This window comes from Narcine bancroftii, chromosome 4 (assembly GCF_036971445.1).
Source record: "Narcine bancroftii isolate sNarBan1 chromosome 4, sNarBan1.hap1, whole genome shotgun sequence".
Lineage (NCBI taxonomy): Eukaryota > Metazoa > Chordata > Chondrichthyes > Torpediniformes > Narcinidae > Narcine > Narcine bancroftii.
Window position 1 is genome coordinate 249,466,524 of NC_091472.1, and position 22,686 is coordinate 249,489,209.

The 22,686-nt window shown below is 40.6% G+C and overlaps 1 protein-coding gene across 7 annotated transcripts in view; it reads right to left on the reverse strand.

The window, feature by feature from the left end:
• LOC138761834 (NGFI-A-binding protein 1-like) overlaps positions 1-22,686 on the reverse strand; it is a 74,088-nt gene that overhangs the window by 46,721 nt on the left and 4,681 nt on the right. For 4 of the 7 annotated variants that reach the window (XM_069934652.1, XM_069934653.1, XM_069934655.1 and 1 more), the window contains exon 1: positions 5,109-5,412. The exons of 1 other annotated variant lie outside the window; for it this stretch is intronic. The gene's annotated coding sequence lies outside the window, so the exon portion shown is untranslated. Of the gene's footprint in view, positions 1-3,932; positions 4,089-5,108; positions 5,413-22,686 lie in introns of those variants that run through there. 2 more of the 7 variants (XM_069934651.1, XM_069934648.1) reach the window with 2 other exon arrangements.

The following is a 22,686-nucleotide window of genomic DNA, read 5'->3' on the forward strand; positions in this document are numbered from 1 at the left end:
AACCTACAATCCCCATACCTTTTTAAAAAAGGTGGGAGGAAACCAGAGCACCCGAAGGAAACCCATGCAGACACTGGGAGATCATACAAACTCCTGACAGACACCGCCAGATTCAAGCCATGCCACTTCTTCATCCTAATTTGTTTAGGTCTTTACATCAGAAGGTTATTGATGAACATGTGGACCCCAGCCTCCTTAAAATACCGGATGGACAATGATCTCAAGAAAAGTCAAGATCAGTTGATATATTCATCTCAGTTATCTAAAGCCCCTTTCATACTTGCCAGTGAACCCAAGAATCAAACACCAAAGTGGCAAGTGTGAAAGCAAAATCTGCTCAACGCCGGCATCAGATGATGCCATCTCACGCCAGGGATTGCTCGCCTCAACTCCTAGTACAATCCCCGGCATCTGCAGACACCGGCGTTGAGATCAGGCGAGCGTGAAATGGGCAATTACATTGCAGGCACTTCCTATTAAAGGTAGAAGAGACCAAACGCCAGGGATAAACCCTTGCAAGTGTGAAAGTGCTCAGTGTCCCAGTTCGGAGTGGTCTATTGTGAAAGGCCAAACCCCCATTCCTATCCCGGGACACTGAATGGCCGATTTACTGGGATGCAAGTGTGAAAGGGGCTATACAAGGGCAAATGAGGTATTTCTGTTCACCTACCAACTACTAGAGTTTCATGTGAACAATCTCCAAAATATAATTGCTGGTGAAGTAAATAGAAAAGAGCAGTATGAAGTACAGCATTTTTGTGAATATGTCCACATATGCTGGCTGGTACTGGACCTCAATTACTTCAGGAGACTCGACCCTTAAATAATTGATCTTCAAAGTAGGAAAGAGCTCTTGTATTTGTAATGGGAAATTTGGACTGCACTGAAAGACTAAATGGCAACGAGGTGAAATTCCATCAGTATAGATTCAGAACAGGATTTTCCAATTTGCTAAGATATTTAGGCTGGTGGTGGGATTTTGTCAAGCAGCATCAGGAAGAACTTCTCCCAACATGAAATCAACATGAGGTTTCAGCAATTTAAAAGGCCATGTGACTCCCATGGACTGGCCCTGATCTTGAAAACTCTGCATTACTTTGGTAACAAAATCTGACCAGAGAGTTTTAAATACCATATATAATGAGACAGTAATTTCAAAATCATATTTAAGTTATTTTTAGATTAGATATGATTTTTGGATCTTCATTATTTGGCAATGTTTATCAACTCAATCACAGAATATGTGGAAACCTTTTTTTCAAAAAAATCCGATTTTCCAAGCTTGTTTTCTGATGCCACCCAATTACATTTTTTTCAGATTTAGGGGGCTGTTGCTTAATTGTAGCTAATTTTCAAAGATTAATGCTTTAATTTTACATAATTTATGCATTACTTGTAAAACATTATTCAAGTGCATTTGAAAAAAAAATCTGATTTTCAGAAATCATTAATTTTCATGCCTTATTCAAATTTAAAATGATTCTGGCTCAAATTGCCACAGGTCCTTTGGTGGACACATATCTCATTGTTTATCGCCACACAACCCTTGAAAGTAGGAAACACAAAAACAGAATCAAAACAAAAGGTAAAAGAGTCCATTAGTTTCACAGCAAACAAGGTTTTCCATTTAAAACATGGTAGCCAATTCGGGAGAGGGCATTATAGCGGTCAGACAAAAATTGCCAACCTCAATTGGATGGGCAAGTAGGTTAAAGTTAGATGCCACAAATGTAAACATAGAAACAGTTTAAAAGGTGAGAAGAATAAAAATGCTTGTCAAGCAAATAAAACAAGCAAGAGGTTCACATGGGTCAATAATCATCACAAATCCTAAAGGACACAAAGAGAACAAAACCATTTGGAAAAAAGCAAATAAGTGAACCATGAATGGGAAGTTTACCTTAAAAATATTTCAACATTTTATTGATTAGAGAGACAGTAATTTGTAACAGCTGTCAAATTAAGCTCCAATCAGTTTCATGACAAGTCAAACACATTGTGCACATCAACCCATGCAATAAAAGTAACAGCACAAAAGCCATCTTAAGTCATACAGATGGAGTAATTGCATCACTTAAATATGAATTAAGGCCAAGATTATCAGATTAAACATTTTAATTAAAAATTAATCCAATAAAAATTTTGAAGTGAACAACCTTAATTATTTATTGTTGAATATCAAAACATAAAAGTTTTGAAAGAGATGCGAGAACATTAAAGCTCTGGTGTGAAGCCAAAGAGCAAAGATGATGTAACTGCTGATGACCATGGCAAAATGAATTCTAACATGTATCGAGCAAATCAGGGTCCGTTCTGTCATTTAAGAGGAGGGTGGATGTGTACATACATGGAGGTGAGAGGGTTGGAGGGTTATTGGCAGTGAGCGGGAGGTTTGAGCTAGTGGAGTTGTTCTAGTGAACCAGTGTGGACTCGAAAGGCCGACATGGCCTGTTTCCGCTCCGTAAATGGTTATATGGTTAAAGTGAGAGGAGGAAAGGGACATTCAATTGTGTTGGGAAACCATAGACAGATACTGGAAAGCACCACCAATGGTGAGAGGGTGTATTTACCTAGTGACAAATGAAAGCATTTCAGTAAGTGACAAGATAATATAATTATGTACAGAACTCCACACTTACCACATTTTTAAACTGCTATGTTTCCCTATTTAAAGAAAAACACATTTTTGTGCCTTTTTCACCAATGCAAACTTGTGACATCTATACAAAATAAGAACTGTGCCAACTTTAATTATTGCAACAATTAGCTAGAGTGATATGCAAGTTAAATGGCACAAAGTATCTTAAACATATATGCTGCAATTAAAATGTACACACTGTTTAATATTAAGCTGTATCTTAAGAATATGGAAACAATTAAAAATCAGAGAAATTTGGTCCCCTCAGCCTGCTCTGCCATTCAGTACAATCCCAGATAATCTCCACACACCACATTTTCACACTCTGCCTCCAAACTCACAAATACTTTTTGCATCTAGAAATCTTTCCTTAAATATTTTCAGCAACTTGCCTTCCATAGGACTTCAGGGAACAGTATTCAACAAGTTAACCACAACATGAAAGAAGAAACTTCTAATTTCTGTCCTAATTATTTATGAATATATTTTCCAAATCCTGACTATGCCTCCTGTGTCTGAATCCCTCAAATCTCTGTCCTGCATCAAGCCTGTTTGATTCAAAGGCTAGAACTTTCAACGAGACCTCTTCCTTTCTTCTAGATTGTTTCTAATATAGACTTAGTTGACCCAATTTCATTTCACATAACAATCCCAGGGATCAGTATGTTCAATGGATTCCTTTGATGTCAGTAATATCCTGATTTAAGAAAACCAAAACAATGCTCAATATTCCTCCAAGTCCCAATATAATTAACAAAGGTTCGCAGCCCTGAAATATTGACTGTTTCGGCTGAGTTTTTCTTAAGTATAATTGAAATAAGACATCTCTGCTTCTGTGTTCAAGCCTTCTTGCAAGGAACATAAACCTTGCTTTCGGACTCCTTGCTACACCAGCACATTTGACAAGGTAGAAATTTGATAACTTAGGAACTAAATTCAGCAATAAATTTACTTCATTGTTTACACTTTGCATTCCAATGTACATTTTGGCAAATATTCAAGTGTTCCCATGACTTACAAATGAATAAAATAATGCCGATGAACTACATCGTTTAGCTCGAATACCTTTGATTAGCATTTGTGCTAAATGTGCATTTATCCCACTGACTTTATAAAAATCCCTTTCTCACTTTGCCCAGTGAAATAGGAGTATCCGTGACAGATTATTGCTCTGTCTGGGCAATTCTGATTAAACCCTTGGCAAATAAACCTGGCCATTTAGCTTTCCTTCACTCAATGTGCAATATTTCCCTCCCCCGAAGACAATGACAGCCAAATCCTGAAGTGGTCTTACCAAATATCCATATGACGAGTCAAGGATAACAACATGGAATGTGAATCTGCCGATTTTACCCTCCCCTTATATTCTCCAAGGCTGACTGGATCTTCAGTGTCCAGTTGAAAGCTTCAGCACTATTAGGTCTCCTTCCTCTGATCTTAATCAGCCCATCTGAAGATACAAGCTAAAGTTTAAGCACGTATAAAAATGCTGGTACTGATGTCATCTGTGGCACATTTTGGACCGAGTGTCAGTTCTTCAACAGTAACTAGAGCAATTCTCTTGACACTCTCAGTTGATGACATTGTTAAGAGAGAGTGGGTCCTAGGAAGACAGTTTAGCAGCTGATGAAGTTAACCAATCCTAAATTTCACGTTACTGTTGTCGTTAAGGAGATCAGTGAATTTAGTTTCTTCTGCAAGACCTTTACATCAAACAGCTGCCCACACACGGGCCGTGGTCACTGCGCAACTCGTCGCCAGCAAGACCGACCATCCAATATCTGGGTAGGTGGGTGGGGGAAAAGAGGCTCTCGATTCCTGTTCCGATCATCCGTCTTCCTCACACCATCTCCTTCCCCCCCCCCCTAGATATTTCCAGTCAAATAAAAAAAATAACTGAAATCAATAGTTTATGCACAATTCTTTAATACCTTCTTATCAAGTGACCTTTATAGAAGGTTTAACGAATTAAAGTAATTTCTTTTAAGGGGGGGGGGGGAGACAGTGGCTTTCGGGAGTAATGTGCCACTTACTTGCTCGTGATACCCAGGTACAAACATGTATCCACAACCTGACAACATTTTTAAAAAGCTCCTTCAATTAGGTAAATAGGTCTCAATTGAATATAACCTAGTTAGTTCTTCCATTGTGTCCCCCCCACCCAGCCCACTCCAGGCTTGCAGCTTTCACGCCTCCTTGAGCCCATAGTAAACGAGCTCTTTGGGAATCACCCACACAACTGCGAAATCCACCCTCTCCTTCCGGCACGAAAGGACCGCACAAACCGGGATACAAAGAACAGAAAGGATGGGGGGGGGGGGGGATAAAGTCTCCATCTTATCACACAACGCTTCCCTCGCGGAAATAAAACAAAAGCATTAAAAGACGACGTCCAGCGTTACACGTGAAAGCCGGCCATGGCAGGATTGACAGAAGCAAGGCTCGGTGCAGAACTGACGCCCGCGCCTACCTGGTGCACTGCGAGCCTGCCTCTCCCTCGTACTCACTCCCCGCTCTCCAACCAAGTGAGAACTTTGTCGCCTGCTGTCCCGGCGGCTGCACCTCTCAGATCGCGCCAATGCCTCGAACCCTGTGGGCAGAGAGAAGGGGGGCGGAGGAGGCTCCCACTCCTGATGATGTTGACACTCTCTCCCTCTCCAGCTGCCCCGCGCGCTTCAGTCCTTACACTCCGGCTCTCGCAAGCTCTGATTTCGGCGAGTTTCTTCCTCCCCCCACCTCCTCCTCCTCCTTCACCTCATCCCCTTTCCTCCTCCACCACGCCACCCTCAACTTTCTCCTCCTCCTCCTCCTCCCCCTCGTTGTCTGGCTCACACACAACCTCTGTACAACCTCCTCCCCCTCCGGGCTGCATGGGATATTCCGCTCTTGCTCATACTCACTCCCACACGGGCAGTGTGACGCAGATCCTGGCGTGGGTGGACGCAGTCAGTGGGAGGTTGGTGGAAGGAATACCAAACATAACTAGTGTCGCGGCTAATCGCAATCCAGTCCGTTTACTGCCAGCGGAGCATGACTTGCAGGGGGTTCTTGTCGCCTCTATTGATAAAGTCTCCCCAGGCCGTGAAAGTAAAATCTATATTTTAAATAAAAATCTGCATGTGGGTCTCTCTCATCGTCCCAGCAGTTCTCTTGCGGAGCACATGGGGGACATCTCGCTTTGAAAGGGAGGTTCTCTCTAAAGATCTGGAGTGGGCGGGGGTGGTGCGAGATATAGGCTGATACAAAACGTACAAGTTCTGTAACTACCACTTCCAGAGACTCCCCCCCCCCCCCCAGAGACTCCCCCCCCCCACTTCTCCCAGCATTTGATGTCAAAGGCTACTGTGAAACAGATGTTGGTGTTGTACGCCAAGTTTTATTTTGTTAGTAAACAGTAAAGGATTTAACTGCAGATCGGAGGACCCACTGTATCAGGGTGAGAATTCCCTTAACATTGATAATGCCAAGACACGCTTTCATGGGTGTTTTAATGGATATTAAGGGAATTCTGCTAGCACACCTTCTCAGATTCACTCTGCCTTACACTGAACAGAGGAGATCATCGACACAGGATGATTTTTGTCACAAAACCTAGAAGCTATTAAACATTTTCCTGTTGCATTAACTTCAATTACAATCGGCATAATTTGATTCAAATCTGCCGGTGAGCACGAGCATCCAGCTCCTTCTGCATCGTTTTATTTGACATTTATCAGAAAGCCATGGGAGAAAATGTTACAAACGTTATTCAGTTTCAAAACACCCCCTCTCCGCTCATTATGCACAGACTACTCCTTTTATTAGGCTTTATTTTAAACATAGAAAGTTCAAGGTAACTTGGCAAACCCTGAATATGAAATCTGTAAGCCAACAATCGATGTTAGCATTAACATTTGGAAGCTTTTGTTGGTTAAGTGAATAACTTTACTATTGTTTCAGATGTGTGTGTGTGTTGATGTGTCACTGTTGTGTGCCCTGTTTACACTCAGGATTTAAACAGATGATCCTGAATGCATTAGCAGTAACATGCATTTTTACTATTTTGAATGAAGAGATTATGAAATGGTGGGGCCTTTTTCAGAAAGCATTTCTTTTTTTTTTTTTTTTAATTTAAAATTTTTTTATTTTTCACACCATAAATCACAATAGCCATGATATACACTTTTTCTTTTCCACACATTTACAGTGACTTTTTCTCCCTCCCCCCTCCCTCCTCCCCAGAAAGCATTTCTGAACTCAAATTTGCAAATATTATAATTTGCTGGTGATTATTTTCTGCACCTTCTCTGACTCAAGACCAAGAACTTAAAGGAGTCGTTAAAAAATAGAAATGGAGAAAAACAACAATATTAATTATAATCAAATCTCCAGTATCTGACAAGCTTCACCACAGGGGTTTAAAATAGGTAGGTGGAAACTGTAAATGCTTTTGTCATGCCCCCACAGACTCCTTTCGTTCAGGATTTGTCCTCTGGATTGAAAATTGTCAGATATTTTGTTATTTAAGGAGGTAAGGAAAAATGGTCCCATGTCATCCAATTCCATCTATCCTACCATGACCAATTAATATTAAAACCTTTAACAAAAAGACCAGTGATGCCGTAGGCATTATACTGATTACAGAGGAGGAGATGCTTGCTGTCTTGAAGCAAATAAGGGTGGATGTATCCCCAGGGCCTTACAATATATTCCCTCAGACGTTGAGGGAGGTCAGTACAGAAATTGCTGGGGTCCTAGCAAAGATATTGAAAACATCTTTAACCATGGGTGAGGTGCTTGAGGATTGGAGGATCACTGATATTTCCCAATGTTTAAGAAGACTCTGAGAATAACCTGGGAAATTATTTGCCAATGAGCCTGACATCATAAGTGGGTAAATTATTGGAAGGTATTCAAGGGTCCAGATATATCAGAATTTATTGTCATGAACATGTCATGAAATTTGTTGTTTTGCAACAGCATTGCAGGAATAAAAATGTTACAAAATAACATTTTTAAAAGATTTTAAAAAGTGCAGTGAGAGAAAAAGTGGTGTCTGTGGTTCATTGCCCATTCAGAAATCGAATAACAGAGTGGAAGAAGCTGTTTTTGTACCATTGGGTGTTCATTTTCAGACTCCTAAACCTTCTTCCTGAGGTCATGGCCTGGATGATGAGGGTCCATTGAGAATAGATGTTGCTTTCTTGAGACATCACTTCCTGTAGATGCCCTTAATGGAGTGAAGACTAATGCCTATGTTGGCACTGGCCAAGTTCATAACCCTGTAGCCTGTTCGTGTCCTGAGCTCCTCCATACTAGACAGTGATGCAACCAGTCAGAATGCTCTCCATGGTACACCTGAAGAAATTTGCAATAGTTTTTGGTGGCATACCAAATCTCCTCAAACTCATTATGAGGTGTAGCCACTCTAGAGTTTTCTTCGTGACTGCATTGGCATAGAGGCCAGAGGGCAAATCCTCAGAGATGTTGACACCCAGGAACTTGAAGCTCTTAACCCTTTCCACTGCTGACCCTTCGATGAGGACTGGTGCATGTTCTCCAAATTCCCCTTCCTGAAGTCCACAATCAGCTCCTTGGTTTTGCTTATATGGAGTACAAGGTTGTTGTTGTGGCACCACTTAACTAGCAGATCTATTTCCCTCCTGTATGCTTCCTCATTGCTGTCTACGATTCTGCCAATAACATTGGCAAATTTGTTGACCACATTTGAATTGTGTCTAGCCAGTTCTAGATAGGTGAGACTGATTAGGGATAGACAATGTGGCTTCATGCATAATGAGTCATGTCTAACCAGTCTTATAGAGTTTTCAAGGAGGTTACCAGGAAAGTTGATGAAGGGAAGGCAGTGGATGTTGTCTACATTGTCAATGTCCTACATGGGAGAATGATCAAGAACATTCAATCGCCTAGTATTCAGGATAATGGAGTAAATTGGATGAAACATGGGCCTTGTGGGAAAACCCGGAGAGTAGTCATAGATGACTGCGCTCTGGTTACCTGTAACTAGTGGTGTACCTTAATGATTTGTGCTGGATCTAGTGCTGTTTGTATTGATGTCAACGATCTAGGTGTTGGGTTTTTCCTCCTTTGTCTTTTGTCAGTGAGGTGGGCTCTGCGGTCTTCTTCAAAGGAGGTTGCTGCCCGCCAAACTGTGAGGCGCCAAGATGCACGGTTTGAGGCGATATCAGCCCACTGGCGGTGGTCAATGTGGCAGGCACCAAGAGATTTCTTTAGGCAGTCCTTGTACCTTTTCTTTGGTGCACCTCTGTCACGGTGGCCAGTGGAGAGCTCGCCATATAACACGATCTTGGGAAGGCGATGGTCCTCCATTCTGGAGACGTGACCCACCCAGCGCAGCTGGATCTTCAGCAGCGTGGACTCGATGCTGTCAACCTCTGCCATCCCGTGTCTGCCTGTCCCGCATCGGACTTGTCAGCCACAAACGAGCCTGCAGCTGACGTGGACATTTACCCCCTCCATAAATCTTCGTCCGCGAAGCCAAGCCAAAGAAGAAATTGGATCAGCAAGTTTTCCAATCACACAAAGATTGGAGGTGCTGTGGAGAGCGAGGAAGACTTCAAATCTTGGACCAGCTGGGAAAGTGGGTTGCAACATGGCAGATGGAATTTAATTTGGACAAGTGTGAGGTGTGGTACTTAGGGAGGACAAACATGGTAGGGCTTACATATAAATGGTAGGGCACTGAAGAGAACAGAGTGATCTGGGAATACAGATGCAGAATTCCTTGAAAGTGGTGTCACGGGTGGACAGGTCATAAAATGGCATTTGGCACATTAGCCTTCATAAATCAAAGTACTGAGTACAGGACCTGGAGTGTAATGTTGAAGCTGTATAAGATATTAATGAGGTCAAATTTGGAGTATTGTGTGCAGTTTTGGTCACCTACATTCAGGAAAGATATCAATAAGGTTGAGATAATTTACAAGGATGTTGCCAGGACCTGAGGAGCTATTATTGGGAAGGGTTAAATAGATTAGAACTTTATTACCTGGAGCATTGGAAAATGAGGGGAGACTTGATATAAGTACACAAAATTAAGAGGGGATAGATATGGTAAATGCAAGCAGGCTTTTTCCACTGAGGTTGGGTAATGCAAGAATGAGAGGGCATGAGTTAAAGGTGAAATGTTTATGGGGAACCTCTTTACTCAGAGGGTGGTGAGGGTGTGGAATGAGCTGCCAGGAAAGGTGGTGGATGCAGATTTGATTTCAATATTTGAGACATTTACATAGGTACAGGGATGGGAGGGGTACAGTGGAATATGATCCGGGTGCAGGTTGATGGGGCTAGATGGAAAAATAGTTTGGCATGGATAAGATTGGCCAAAAGGCCTGTTTCTGTGCTGAAGGGTTCTGTAGTTCTAAAAATCTATCTGTTTTAATATTAGAACATAGAAATCTACAGCACAATTTATGCCCTTCAGTTCACAGTACTGTGCTGACCAACTAACCTACTCTAACAACTACCTAGAATTTCCCTATTGAACAATGCTCCATTTTCTCCAGTTCAATGTACCTATCTAATAGCCTCTTAAAGGATCCTATTGTACCTGCCTCCACTACTGTTGCCAGCAGTGCATGCCATGCACCCACCACTGTGTGAAAAACTTAGCTCTTGCACCCCTACCCTGCAATTAAATTCAAGCACTTTAAAACTATGCGCCTTCATGGTTGCCATTTCAGCCCTGTGATAAAACATCTGGCCTCCACACAATCAATGCTTTTTATCATCTTGTGCACCTCCTCAATCACTCATCCTCTTTCGGTCCAAGAAGAAAAGACCAATTTCACGAACCTAGTCTCATAAGGCATGCTCTCCAATCTAGGTAGCATCCTTGTAAATCTCCTCTGCACCCTCTCAATAGCACCACATCCTTCCTATAGTGACCAGAACGGAACACAATATCCAAGTGGCAACATAATGGCAACATTACCTCACAGCTCTTGAAAACGCTCCCTTGATTAATGAAGGCCAATACACCATACACTTTCTTAACAACACTATCAACCCGTGCAGCAGCTTTGACTGATTTTTCAGCTCATCCGCACCGCTCACAGAGTCACAGTTCTCCCATTAACATTGTATTCTGCCTTCAAATTTGATCAACCGAAATGAACCATTTCACTATTTTCTAGGTTAAACTCCATCTACCATTTAAAGGAACACAGTTAGTGTAGCGGCTATGCAATTCTGTTGCAGCACCAGAAATGGGGACCGGGATTCAAATCCTACTCTGTCTGTAAGGAGTTGGTACGGTTATGGACCCAGCAGCAATAGAAATTCACCAAGACAAATGGTTACTTAAACAAAAGTTGCTTTTAAACATCTTTAAACATGAAAACAGGATCAAATTCTAACTTATTACTATTAACTTAACCCTTTTCTAATTCTAAGCGCACGTGTATGCAAGTTCAGTAAAGTTCTTTGATTCACAGTTCAATCTCACTTCTCAATCCTCCAAGTTCACCGGTATCAGACAATTCTTATACTGAGCACAGAATTTAACATTTATGAATTTCACCAGGCTTTGGTGCTTGAAAGGTAAATGGTTACTGCTCAGGAAGGTTCCTATCAGTTTTCAGAGAGAGATTTGTTGCTCGTTGGACACAAATCGATTCCTTCCGATCAGCCACGCAAGTGTCTTGCCAAAGAAACTTGTCCCAACAGGGTTTTTAAGAATATAACCTCTTTCTTTCAGGTCACCACAGAGTTCCTTTTCTGTTTCCCTTATTTCAAGTGAAACATTATACAGCCAGCCATCTCCTCTTGTATGGACCTCAAGGGCTTTGACCAGGCTGAACTAAGAACTTACAACCCGTCTTCAAAAAATGTTCTTTTCCACAAGCTTGCCAGCTTGTCCTGTTCCAGTCCAATCTGCTGCTGATGAACTGTAGAACTGAATTCTCTCTCACTCAGAGAAAACCACATGACCCTCTTACAACAGCAAACTGCATTCAGACAGACTGCTGCACCGGGCCCGATCTACCGAGTCTGTTCATCTGTTGCTTTCCAAAACAATAATCCATTGCACCACAGCATGTCCAATTAACACCTACTTGTGAAGTCCTTATAGGCATTCTTCAAAGTTTTTGCAAAGGCACTCAGAGCCTGAACTGTCTGGCTTGAGCAGAGCTCTGGCATTTTAAATGAGATCTGTGTTGTGGTGTTTGCATCTTTTTGTGATTTAACTAAAAAAAACCCAACAATTTATCTCCTTTAAAACATAACTATAAACAATATAAAATATAACGTAATCTGGCACAGTACACTCTTCCTATGTTTGCGTGGGTTTTCCCCGGGGCCTCCAGTTTCCTTCCACCATTCAAAACGTACCAGGGGTTGTAGGTTAATTGGGCAGCATTGGCTTGTGGGCTGAATTGGCCTGTTACTGTTCTGTCTGTCTAAATTTTTTTAAAAAATAAATTTAAATTTACCACTTTTCAGCCCAGTTCTGCATCCTTTCAATGTTCCTCTGTAACCTTTGGCAACCTTCCTGACTATCCACAACACCACCAACCTTTGTGTCATTCATAAACTTACTAACCCAGCCCTCCATTTCCTCATCCAGGTTATTTATTAAAAATTACAAAGAGAATGGGTCCCAGAACAGATCACTGCAGAACACTACTGATCACCGACCTCCATGCAGAATATAAACCACGTACAACCACCCTCTGACATCTTTGAACAAGCCAATTCTGAGTCTACAAAGCTAGGTCTCTTTGAATTCCACAATTGACAGCATCAATTGCTCAAGAGAATTCCAAAATTCTGCCACCCCTAATTTCACTCCTGTAAGGTCTGGTTCTAATCTTTAGATCTCACTATTTTCACCTTTGCATTATTTATAATGTATTTCTGTACTGTCATTTTTAGGACTTGTGTTTGTTTATGTTGCAACAAATTACTGTTGATATTTCTGCCTAATATTATGCTTACAACTGAACCGCTTAAATACTGCCTTTCTTTGCAGTCAGAACATCTGGTTTTGGGTGCAATTTCATTCTCAAATCTAACTTGTTATTAAGTGGTTCAGGCCCAAACAAATATTCTTCCGGGACTCTCCTAATCATATTCCACCAATAACTCTACCTATCTATTATTCCAAAACCTTGCTCATTCCCACTCTATTAATTTCAACAAAAGGGGGATTGCTAGCCTTTGCAAAGGAAACTAAAATATAAACATTGTAATTTATATTTTATTCATTTAAAACTCTTAAATCAAGTCCTGGGAACTACATTCTGTTTTTATCTCCAAACCTCAGGGATAAACTAGTTAGAAAAATATGTAGATTAAGTTATGATTCCACTCTATATTTCCTTCACAATATAAAAAAAATTCCGTCCAATGTTTTATTCACATAACAATTGAAAGAGTTGATAGGCTTGGAAGAGAAACTTTTTTCTGACAGTATTCCATTAAAAGATTTAGAACAAAAATAGGAACTGGACTGTTCAACAGTGATGACAGCAAAGGATTCTTAGATCAAAGGTTAGGAGAAATGTACAATTCCATTCCCTAATTGCTGCTGAGTTTAGGAGAGATAAAAATGTCAACAATCTCACACTATTAACAGTTGGGAAATGAAGGTTGAAATTTGGTTACAATTTGGAAATTAAAAACTCATGATTGGATAGATTATTGCTGGTATAGCGGGCACATCAACAGCAAGGAGGGAGAAAGGGGTGAAAAGTAATGACAGAAAGTTTTTTAAAAAACTCATTCCTGAAGGATAGTGGACACTTGGATCCTTCCACAATGCAAGGGTACTAAAGGTGAAAATAGGTCTCAAATGTTTGGTTAAGGTCTACATTGTTGCTCTCACGGGCAGAGTTTTGATCAGGCAATATCATACATGTTTATAAGTTGTTTCACATCAATTCACAAACACAGCAATCGCTATGTAATTACATTTTGTTTTTCTCTCATTCCAGCAATATTTTTGACCTATGGTCCTCTGTTCATTCTGAAAAGAATGTGGCAACTCTAGATCTAATTGTAGGGATTGAATTGTCTGTTTTTGTTGGTTATACTTCTTTTCACTGCACTGAATGGAATACTGATTGTACAGTAAAGTTTGGAAATGTGTTTTAAGTGCACAAATATAATCTTCATCTCTTGTTAGTATGAAAGAATAATAGATCCCTTTTCCAAAATTTGAGAAATAAACAAAATACACGATAAAGAATGGTGAAGAAACAAATTAAAGAACGAGTATGAAATGTTTCTCAGAAACGATGAGATTGTTATCTTTCAAGGATATGTGGATTCGCGTGGATCCGATGGTGATGGGGAGAGTAAGAATAATTTAAATTGCCCTTATTGTTAAACAGTGCCTGGTTCGGTATTGGATATCAAACCAACTCTCAGTTGTGGAGCCAGTCATTTTTTAAAAAAAAATGTGTACATCCATACCTCAACTTGCGCCTGTTCGAGCAACATCCAATTGGAGATACATTAGAGGTCACCAATAATAGCTTAATAAAAAATTTTAAATTTATTCTGGGACCAAAATTAGAGGCCATTAAGTCACACATCACGCATTCAACATGTGGGCTTAGAAGCCAAACCAAAGCGATTGCATTGCCAGCTGTATAATGGTGCACAGAATACACCTACTACATATATGTAATTGCAATCTATAAAACATGTATGTACTTTTTATTGTTATTGCATAATTATATTAATGTGTACTCTATTTACTACAGAAAAAAAGCACTCTATACTGCATAACATTTTTCTAGTCTTGATAGTATACGAGATTCCAACATCTGGCATCAAATCATGTTCTGTGCAGTCTCTTGTTTGCATGTTATCTCGTTGGCTAAATTTTATCTGAAAATATACACTGCATCATGGTATTTAGACATGTGTATGTACAATATAGAAGTTTAGATAAATATGCATGTGTCATGGTATCTTATGTTGTACAGTATATTTCACTTATAATGATTGACTTAAACCAAAACAATTTGTGTCTCCACTTCCAGAACGCAAGCTGGACTCAAGTCGATGCATGGGTGTTCTTACATTTTAACAAATAATTAATTTTAAATTCAGGGAGGTCCACATACTAAGTAGGTAACCAGAATCAGTATTTATTGTCATGTATGTCATATGTATCACAAAATACGTTGTTTTGTAGCAGCATTACAGGTGCAAAGTTGCTATAAATTAATTTTTTAAAATAAATCAATAAGTGCAAAAGAAGAAAAAAAAAGTCAGGTAGTGCCTGTGGGTCATTGTCCATTCAGAAATCTGATGGCAGAGGGGAAGAAGCTGTTTTTACCATTGGGTGTTCATCTTCAGGCTCCTGAACCTCCTTCCTGATGTAGCAGTGAGACGAGGGCATGGCCTGGGTGGTGGGGGTCCTTGAGGATAGAGATTGCTTTCCTGAGACACCGCCTCTTGTAGATGTCCTGAATGGATGAAGAACAATGCCCATCATGATGCTGGCCTGTTTATATCCTGTGCATTGGCACTTCCATACCAGACAGCAATGCAACCAGTCTGAATGCTCTCCATAGTACACCTGTCGAAATTCGCAAGATTCTTCGGTGGCATTACCAAATCTCCACAAATTCTTCATGAGCTATACCTGCTAGCAAGCTTTCTTCATCATTGCGTCAACATGGAGGCCACGTAATAAATCTACAGAGATGTTGACACCCAGGAATTTGAAGTTCTTTACCCTTTTCATGGTTAACCTTTTGATAAGGACAAGTTCATGTACTCCTGATTTCCTCTTCCTGAAATCCACAGCATTTCCTTACTTTTTATAGCATTGAGTACAAGGCTGTTGTTGTGACCCCACTTGACCAGCTGATCTCCCTCTTGTATGCTTCCTCATTGCCATCTGTGATTCTGCCGACGACTGTGGTGTCATCGGCAAACTTGTAGATGGCATTTGAATTGGGCCTAGCCCATAGAGTCATGGGTGTAGAGAGAGTAGAGCAGTGGGCTAAGCATGCATCCTTGAGGTGCACCTGTGTTGATTGTCAGTGAGGAAGAGAGGTTTCTGATCCATACTGACTGTGATCTTTCAGTGAGGAAGTCAAGGATCCAGTTGCAGAGGGCTAGGCTTTGAAGCCTGCTGACCAATACTGAGAGTGTGATGGTGTTGAAAGCTGAGCTGTAATCCATTAAAAGCTGCCTGATGTACATGTTGCTACGTCCTGGTGATCCAGGATTGAGTGGATATCCAATGAGATTGTATCTGCTGTGGAGCAATCGTGGTGGTAAGTGAATTGCAGTGGATCCAGGTACAAATTTACTCAGATACAAATTAATTCTAGGCCATGACCAACTTCTTAAAACATTTCATCACAGTAGGTGTGAGTGATACTGGGTGATCGTCATTGAGGCAGCTCACTCTGCTCTCTTCTTGGGCACCGGTATGATTGTTGGCCTTTTAAAGCAGGTGGGAACCTCTGACTGCTTCAATGAGAGATTTGAAATGTCCATGAACAGTCCAGCTAGTTGGTTGTCCCAGATTTTCAGAAGAGAAATATTGCATCCATTTATGGAGCATCTGTACTTCCTTCAGATCCAATTCTGATTAGATCCCCAGATTCAGATGACCCAATCACCTCCAATGTCTGGTCCCAATTCCGCCATATCCAAACACATCAAGGAATTAGGACCCAAAAACAACTCAACTCTCTTGTATCTGTTATCATGTTTCTTCTCTGCCTGATTTGTCATCAGAATATGTATTTTATGGCATTGTATTTTAGATTCTGCAGGACACATGGGAACCCCATACATTTGGGTTTTCCATCTGTAGAGCCTTAACACCACTCCCTTCTGTAACCACAGCTAACTACAACTTCCTGCTCATCCCCACCCCTCCAAGCCCAGATCTTTTGCCAGCCCCGATGCTTTTTTATAGGTTAAAGATTTTTCGTGTTGCCTTGGTTCATTACACTGCTGCAGTATTGGGACTGCAAGTGATCTGAAATAGTTCTTTTAAGAAATACCAGCATCCATTAAGGAAGGCAAGATCTCTCATTGGCAGTCCAAGTGTTAAAATAAAGTTTAAAAACTTAAATGTATTAATTTGCTTCCATTTAAACTTTAACCTGCAACAAGAAACTAACAATTAAAGAAAAATCACAAGCAGTAAGAATGCTAATTGGTGATAGACAAGTCCATAGTGGAAGTGTGGGTGTATATAAAAAGGCGTAACCTGATCCCAGCCATACCACAGAATGCCTCCACCCATGCACAAGGTTGAATATTAATTTGACTAACTTTCACTGTCTGTAGGAAATAAAACAACTTTCTTATGGATTTCTGGAAAATTTTATTTGATGTTCAAGAAAAATAAGTCTAGTTTTACATGAAATAGAATAATGTACTTTAAAAAGATTGTGATATTGAGATTTAAAGCTTAAAGTTTTTTTTCATCATGAGCTACAGTATTTCCTGTTCAGCAGGGACTATGTTTATAAAAGACTGCAGATGTCTGTAATGGGCAGCTAGCAAAAGATGACTCTAAGTTACGATGACCCTAACATTAACTGGCCGGACACCCAGAGAATAGAAAATATTCTTATTTCCTGTTGCTACTTCAATCTACCAGTTCAGTTGAGAGTTATAGATACACCATCAACTGAAGCAAAGGTGTTTCAGTGAAGGATAGGTCATAAGTTCAGAACTGTTTATGCAAAGCTAATTAAAAATTTTGTAACTGGCTTCATGAAAGTTAAAGTTTCATGAGGAATTCACACTATAAATTTGAATTTAAAATATGCAAGCCACAGATGGCTGATTTAGATTTACCCAAGACATATCAATGGTGTTCAAGAAAAGAATGCTCGCAGGTCATCCTAAGCTTTGTCAAGGATGGCTTTACGAATGGCATATTCCTTTTTACAAGAAAGTAATGAAGCAATTGGTTTTGAATTGAATTGTTTACTATAATGGTTTTTTAAGCTTATTTTATGTGATGTCACAATGTGCAACATCATTCCTAGAAATCTTTGTTCTTTTGTCTCTTTTTTAATTTTGACCTTATTTCTCTAATTTTTCATTTGAACATGTGGCCTTCCTCAAACTTAGCAACAAATCCTTAGCACAGTAATCAGTATCAAGAATTATCACATTCAAACGGTAAGATGGGTTTGAACTTTCTGTTCTTGTCCTCCGGGTTTTGCACTATGCCCCTACGTGCACAATTAGTGTAGTGGATAGCACAACACCTTTACAGCGCCAGCGATCAGGACAGAGGTTCAAATACTGTGCTGTCTGTAAGGAGTTTGTATGTTTTCCCCATGTCTGCGTGGGTTTTTCTTGGGGGCTCTGGTTTCCTCCCACTGTTCGAAATGTACCGGGGTTGTAGGTTAATTGAATGTAATTGAGTGGCACGAACTCGTGGGCCTAAAGGGCCTATTACTGTGCTGTATGTCTAATTTAAAAAAAAATTATAACTTGTAACTTCATTGTTTTGCTGCAGAAAAGAGCTGGAAGCTGGACTGTTTGTGACATGGAGGGTAGAGGTCAGATATTCAACTTGATGTCATGTTTTGAGGTGAGTCAATGAAGGGCAGCAGATGGATAAGAAGCAGAGGATGTCCAAGGGTAAATGTGTGGTGGACTACAGAGGTTGAAAAACTCCAATAACATATTGCTTTTCCATGGCTTTCCAATACTTTGTTAAAATCTTGCTACTAACGTTTGTTTAAATTGCTTGGAATAGTTCTCACAGACTCAATCATTGAGGAGCAGAAAGGGAATCCCAGTCACCAGAGTTGGAGGCACATCGGAAACACAAGCAAAGAGTTGCCCAATTAACTCCTTGAGTCTGTTCAATCATTCAGTAAGATTAGGCCTGATCTGTAATCAAATTCCAGATATCTGCCAGGGACAGAAAACAACTCATATTTATTGAAATGGCACTAGGGATAAATATTTAAATTAAGTTAAAGAATTTGAGATTTTTCTGTTTGGTTTAAAAGATTAAGAGGAATTGTGTTATGATGTTCAATACCATGTCAAATTTGATAAAAGGTGGAATAATTTCAAATTAGAAAGTGAAGATTTAATGTAATTTGCCAAAGCACCAGAAGTGGCATATAAAAGATTTAAAAAAAAAACACATATGCCTAGAAATTATTTTCTCCAGGACTAAAGTAATAACCTAGCATCACACGGGCCATCCACAACAGTTCTTACCAGTGCTAAGGGATGGTACTTTCAGATAACAATCCCTGTGTATCAGCACAAACCAAACTTTCTAGATAAGGCATGCTTTGTGGCTAGCAAGGATGAAGCAATGAAGTTAAAGATACAGATGCTGGAAACGAGCAAACAATGAGCTTCTAGATGAACTCAGCAGATCAGGCGGTGGTACTCACAGGTAGAAATAGTCAGTCAGCATTTCGGGTTAAGATACTTTATTGACTGACTGTTTCTAACCATGTGTGACCTGTGTGATCTACTGAGTTTCTCCATTGTTTGCTCAAGCACTGAAATTAGACCAGTCACCGACAGGAAGCAGCACTGATCCACATTAGAGATTTGCCCTGGAAAGGGCCCATTCATATGAGCCATTGTATTTCCTGGTGAAATATGAGAGAGAGATCCTCATCTCTATGTTAAAAACAATAACCCCAATATATTTGTGAAGGAGATGGAGAAGAGGAAGGAGGTTCTTTGCCCTGGGGGGGGGGGGGGGGGTCAGGATACCAGTCAGGGTAAAGGTGAAAAGGAGGTGGCAGCATATGGACATGGGTCTGGCCCCTATTAGTGACCTTTCTCATTGTCATGGAGCATGGTCTAAAGAAATAATACGACTTCACAAGAAACGTTAGAAGGTCAGAGTTCTGATTCTTGGAAATGTGACCTGTGCGCTATCTTCAATTGCATCATTCTGACTATTCAGACAGAAATTTACATCCACCCTCAGAAAAATTGCAAGTACACCCCCCCCCCCAGACAAATCTACAAATCAGGAAAGGCTGTCAAGTCCTCCCCCCACCCACCAAACCCATGCACAAATAGACAGAAAGACACCACACCATTGGTCAGAAAGAGACAGGGCAATAAATACATAGAGGGATAGGCAGACTAATATTCTGATGCATTTTGTGTTTGTGAGCTTCTGAGCCTCAAATAGCTTCTTACAGAATTATTTTGATTTCTTTCTGTATGTTTATATCATTGCCATCTCTTTGCAGGCACCAGCTGTCCGCCACCTCACAAGGTCACAAGAAACATCATAGAAAAGAGGAGGAACAGAAAGAACAGATTTCAATATTGAGTCTGCCACTGTTAAGCTTCGGCTCAGATATGAGCACCATGGGGGTTGAAGAGACTGGATCTGAGGCGTGCATTTCATAAAGAGGGAAACCTGGCATTAGCAGGTTGAAGAGACAAGGGAGTGTTGATACCCTGAAGAGGAAAGTCACAAGTTTGTACCTTCCTGGAGGACTCAGATGAAAGCAACAATGCCATTGTGGTAAGGCCAATGTGGATACACAAAAAAATGCCTGATGTATTATTTGGCCTCCCTGAATGATTGCAAGAGATGACAAAGAGTTCAATACACAAATGTGCAGGAAAAACTTGGCAGGTCACTCAGTATCCGCAGGAAGTAAAGCGGAAACAACATTTTTGGGCTGGAGTTGTTTGTCAGGTACAACAAAAAAAAAAGCAAATGCCTGAATAAGAAGGTGGGAGAAGGGGAGGGAGAATGCAGAAGGAGGAGGAGCACAGACTAACCCAGATAAATGGTGGGAGGGTAGAAGAGAAAAAAAAGCGGAGAAGTGATGGGGAAAGAGGGTAGAGGTGAGCTCCCTGAAAGGAAAAGGAAGGGAAGCATGTGGGGAGCTGAAAGAAAGGAGACAGGGAGAGGGGGATGAGAAAGGTTAACAGGAATCCATTTCTAGATGAAATGGATCCATCAGGCAGAGACAACATGGATTCAGCAAAGGAAGGTCCTGTTTGACAAATTTAGTGGAGTTCTTTGAGGATATAATGAGTGTAGTAGATAGAGGGGAACATGTGGGCATTGTTTACCTGGGTATTGAGAAGGGGTTTGATAAGGTGCATGAAAAAATTACACAAAAGATAAGGATGCATGGAGGTGGGAGTGATATATTAGTATGGTTAGAGCATTGGTGCAGGGGTGTTTTTCTGGTTGGCAATCAGTGGTGAGTGGGATGCCACAGGAGACAGTGCTGTGTTCACAACTGTTCATAGCATACATAAGCAATCTGGAAGAGGGGACAGAATGTAATGTATCTAAGTTTGCTGATGACACTAAACTGAGTGGAAAAGTAAATTGTGCAGAGGATATAGTAGGTTTGTAGAGAGATACAAACAGTTTAAGTGAGTGGGCAATGGTCTGTAGGTGCAGTCCAATGTTGGCAAATGCGAGGGTATCCACTTTGAAAGGAAAAATGGAAGATCAGAATATTATTTAAAAGAAAAGCAATTGCAGCATGCTGACATGCAGAAGCACTTGGGAGTGCTTGAGCATGAATCAAAAAAGGCTGGTTTCCAGGTGCAGCAGGCTATCAAATGGAATGTTGGCCTTCTCTGCTAGAGGGATTGAATTCAAGAGCTGGGAGGTTATGCTGCTACTCACTGTGCAAAGTACTGGTGAGACCACATCTGGAGAACTGCATGCAATCCTGGTCTCCTTACATGAGGCATATGTACTGGCTTTGCAGGTAGTGCAGAGGAGGTTCACCAGGTTGATTCCAGGAATGAAGAGGTTGGCCTGTGAAGAGAGACTGTACTCACTGGAATTTAGAAGAATGAGAGGGGATCTTAGAGGAACATTTAAAATTTATGAAAGGCATAAGAGATTGAAGTAGGTAAATTGTTTCCATTTGGAGGGGAGACCAAAACTAGGGGACATGGCCTCAAGTTTTAGGATAAGTATATCTAGGAAAACTGCTTTTCCCAGAGGGTAGGGAATCCGTGGAATTCACTGTGGAGGTGACACTAGTAAACATATTTAAGACAAAGTTGGATTGATTTCTACATAGTAAGGGAATTAAGCGATATGGGGGGAAATGAGATGAGTCTATTGTCAGATCAGCCATGATCATATTGAATGGCAGAGCAGGCTTGATGGCCTACTTCTGTGTTCTTACATTCTTAAATTGGAGAAGACAATTTTAATGCTGCCTGGTTGGAGACTGGCGAGACATAATGCAAGGCATTGTTCTTCCAATTAGTAGGTACTTCAATTTGACACCCCACTCACCACCAATATGTAGAGGTAACAACTAGAGAAGGGGCAGTGTTGGATCTGCTGTTGGGGAATGAAATAGGTCGGGTGACAGAGGTATGTATAAGGGAGCACTTCGGGTCCAGTTATCATAGTGGCATTAGCTTCAATGTAATTATGGAAAGGGATAGGTCAAGGCCTAGGGTTGATGTTCTCGAGTGGGGAAAAGCTAGATTTGAGGAGATGCGAAAGGATTTACGAGGAGTGGACTGGGATGATTTGTTTTATGGGCAGGATGTAGTAGAGAAATGGAGGACTTTTAAAGGAGAGGGTACAAAATCTTTATATTCCTGTTAGGTTAAAAGGCAGGGATATTGGAAACATGGTTCAAAAAAAGAGGGAGACCTACAATAAATATAAGAAACAAGGAAAAAAGATGTTCGGAGAATACACTGAATGTAAAAAGAATCTTAAGAAAGAAATTAGAAAATCTAAAAGAAGGTACAAGGTGGCCATAGCAAGCAGGGTGAAAATATATCCAAAAGGTTTCTACAAATATGTTAATAGCAAAAGGAGAGCGAGTGGTAAAATTGGTCCCTTAGAGAATCAGAACGGTCAACTGTGTGTGGAGCCAAAAGAGATGGGGGAAGATCTTGAACAAGTTCTTTTCTTTGGTATTCACTTGAGAGAAGGATATTGAATTGTGCAGGGTAAAGGAAGCAAAGAGGGTAATTATGGAAACTGTAGTGATTAAGAAAGAGGAAGTACTTGTACTGGAGCTTTCGAATCATAAGTCGCCAAGTCCCAGTGGGATTTTCCCCGAGACCTTGAGAGAAGTTAG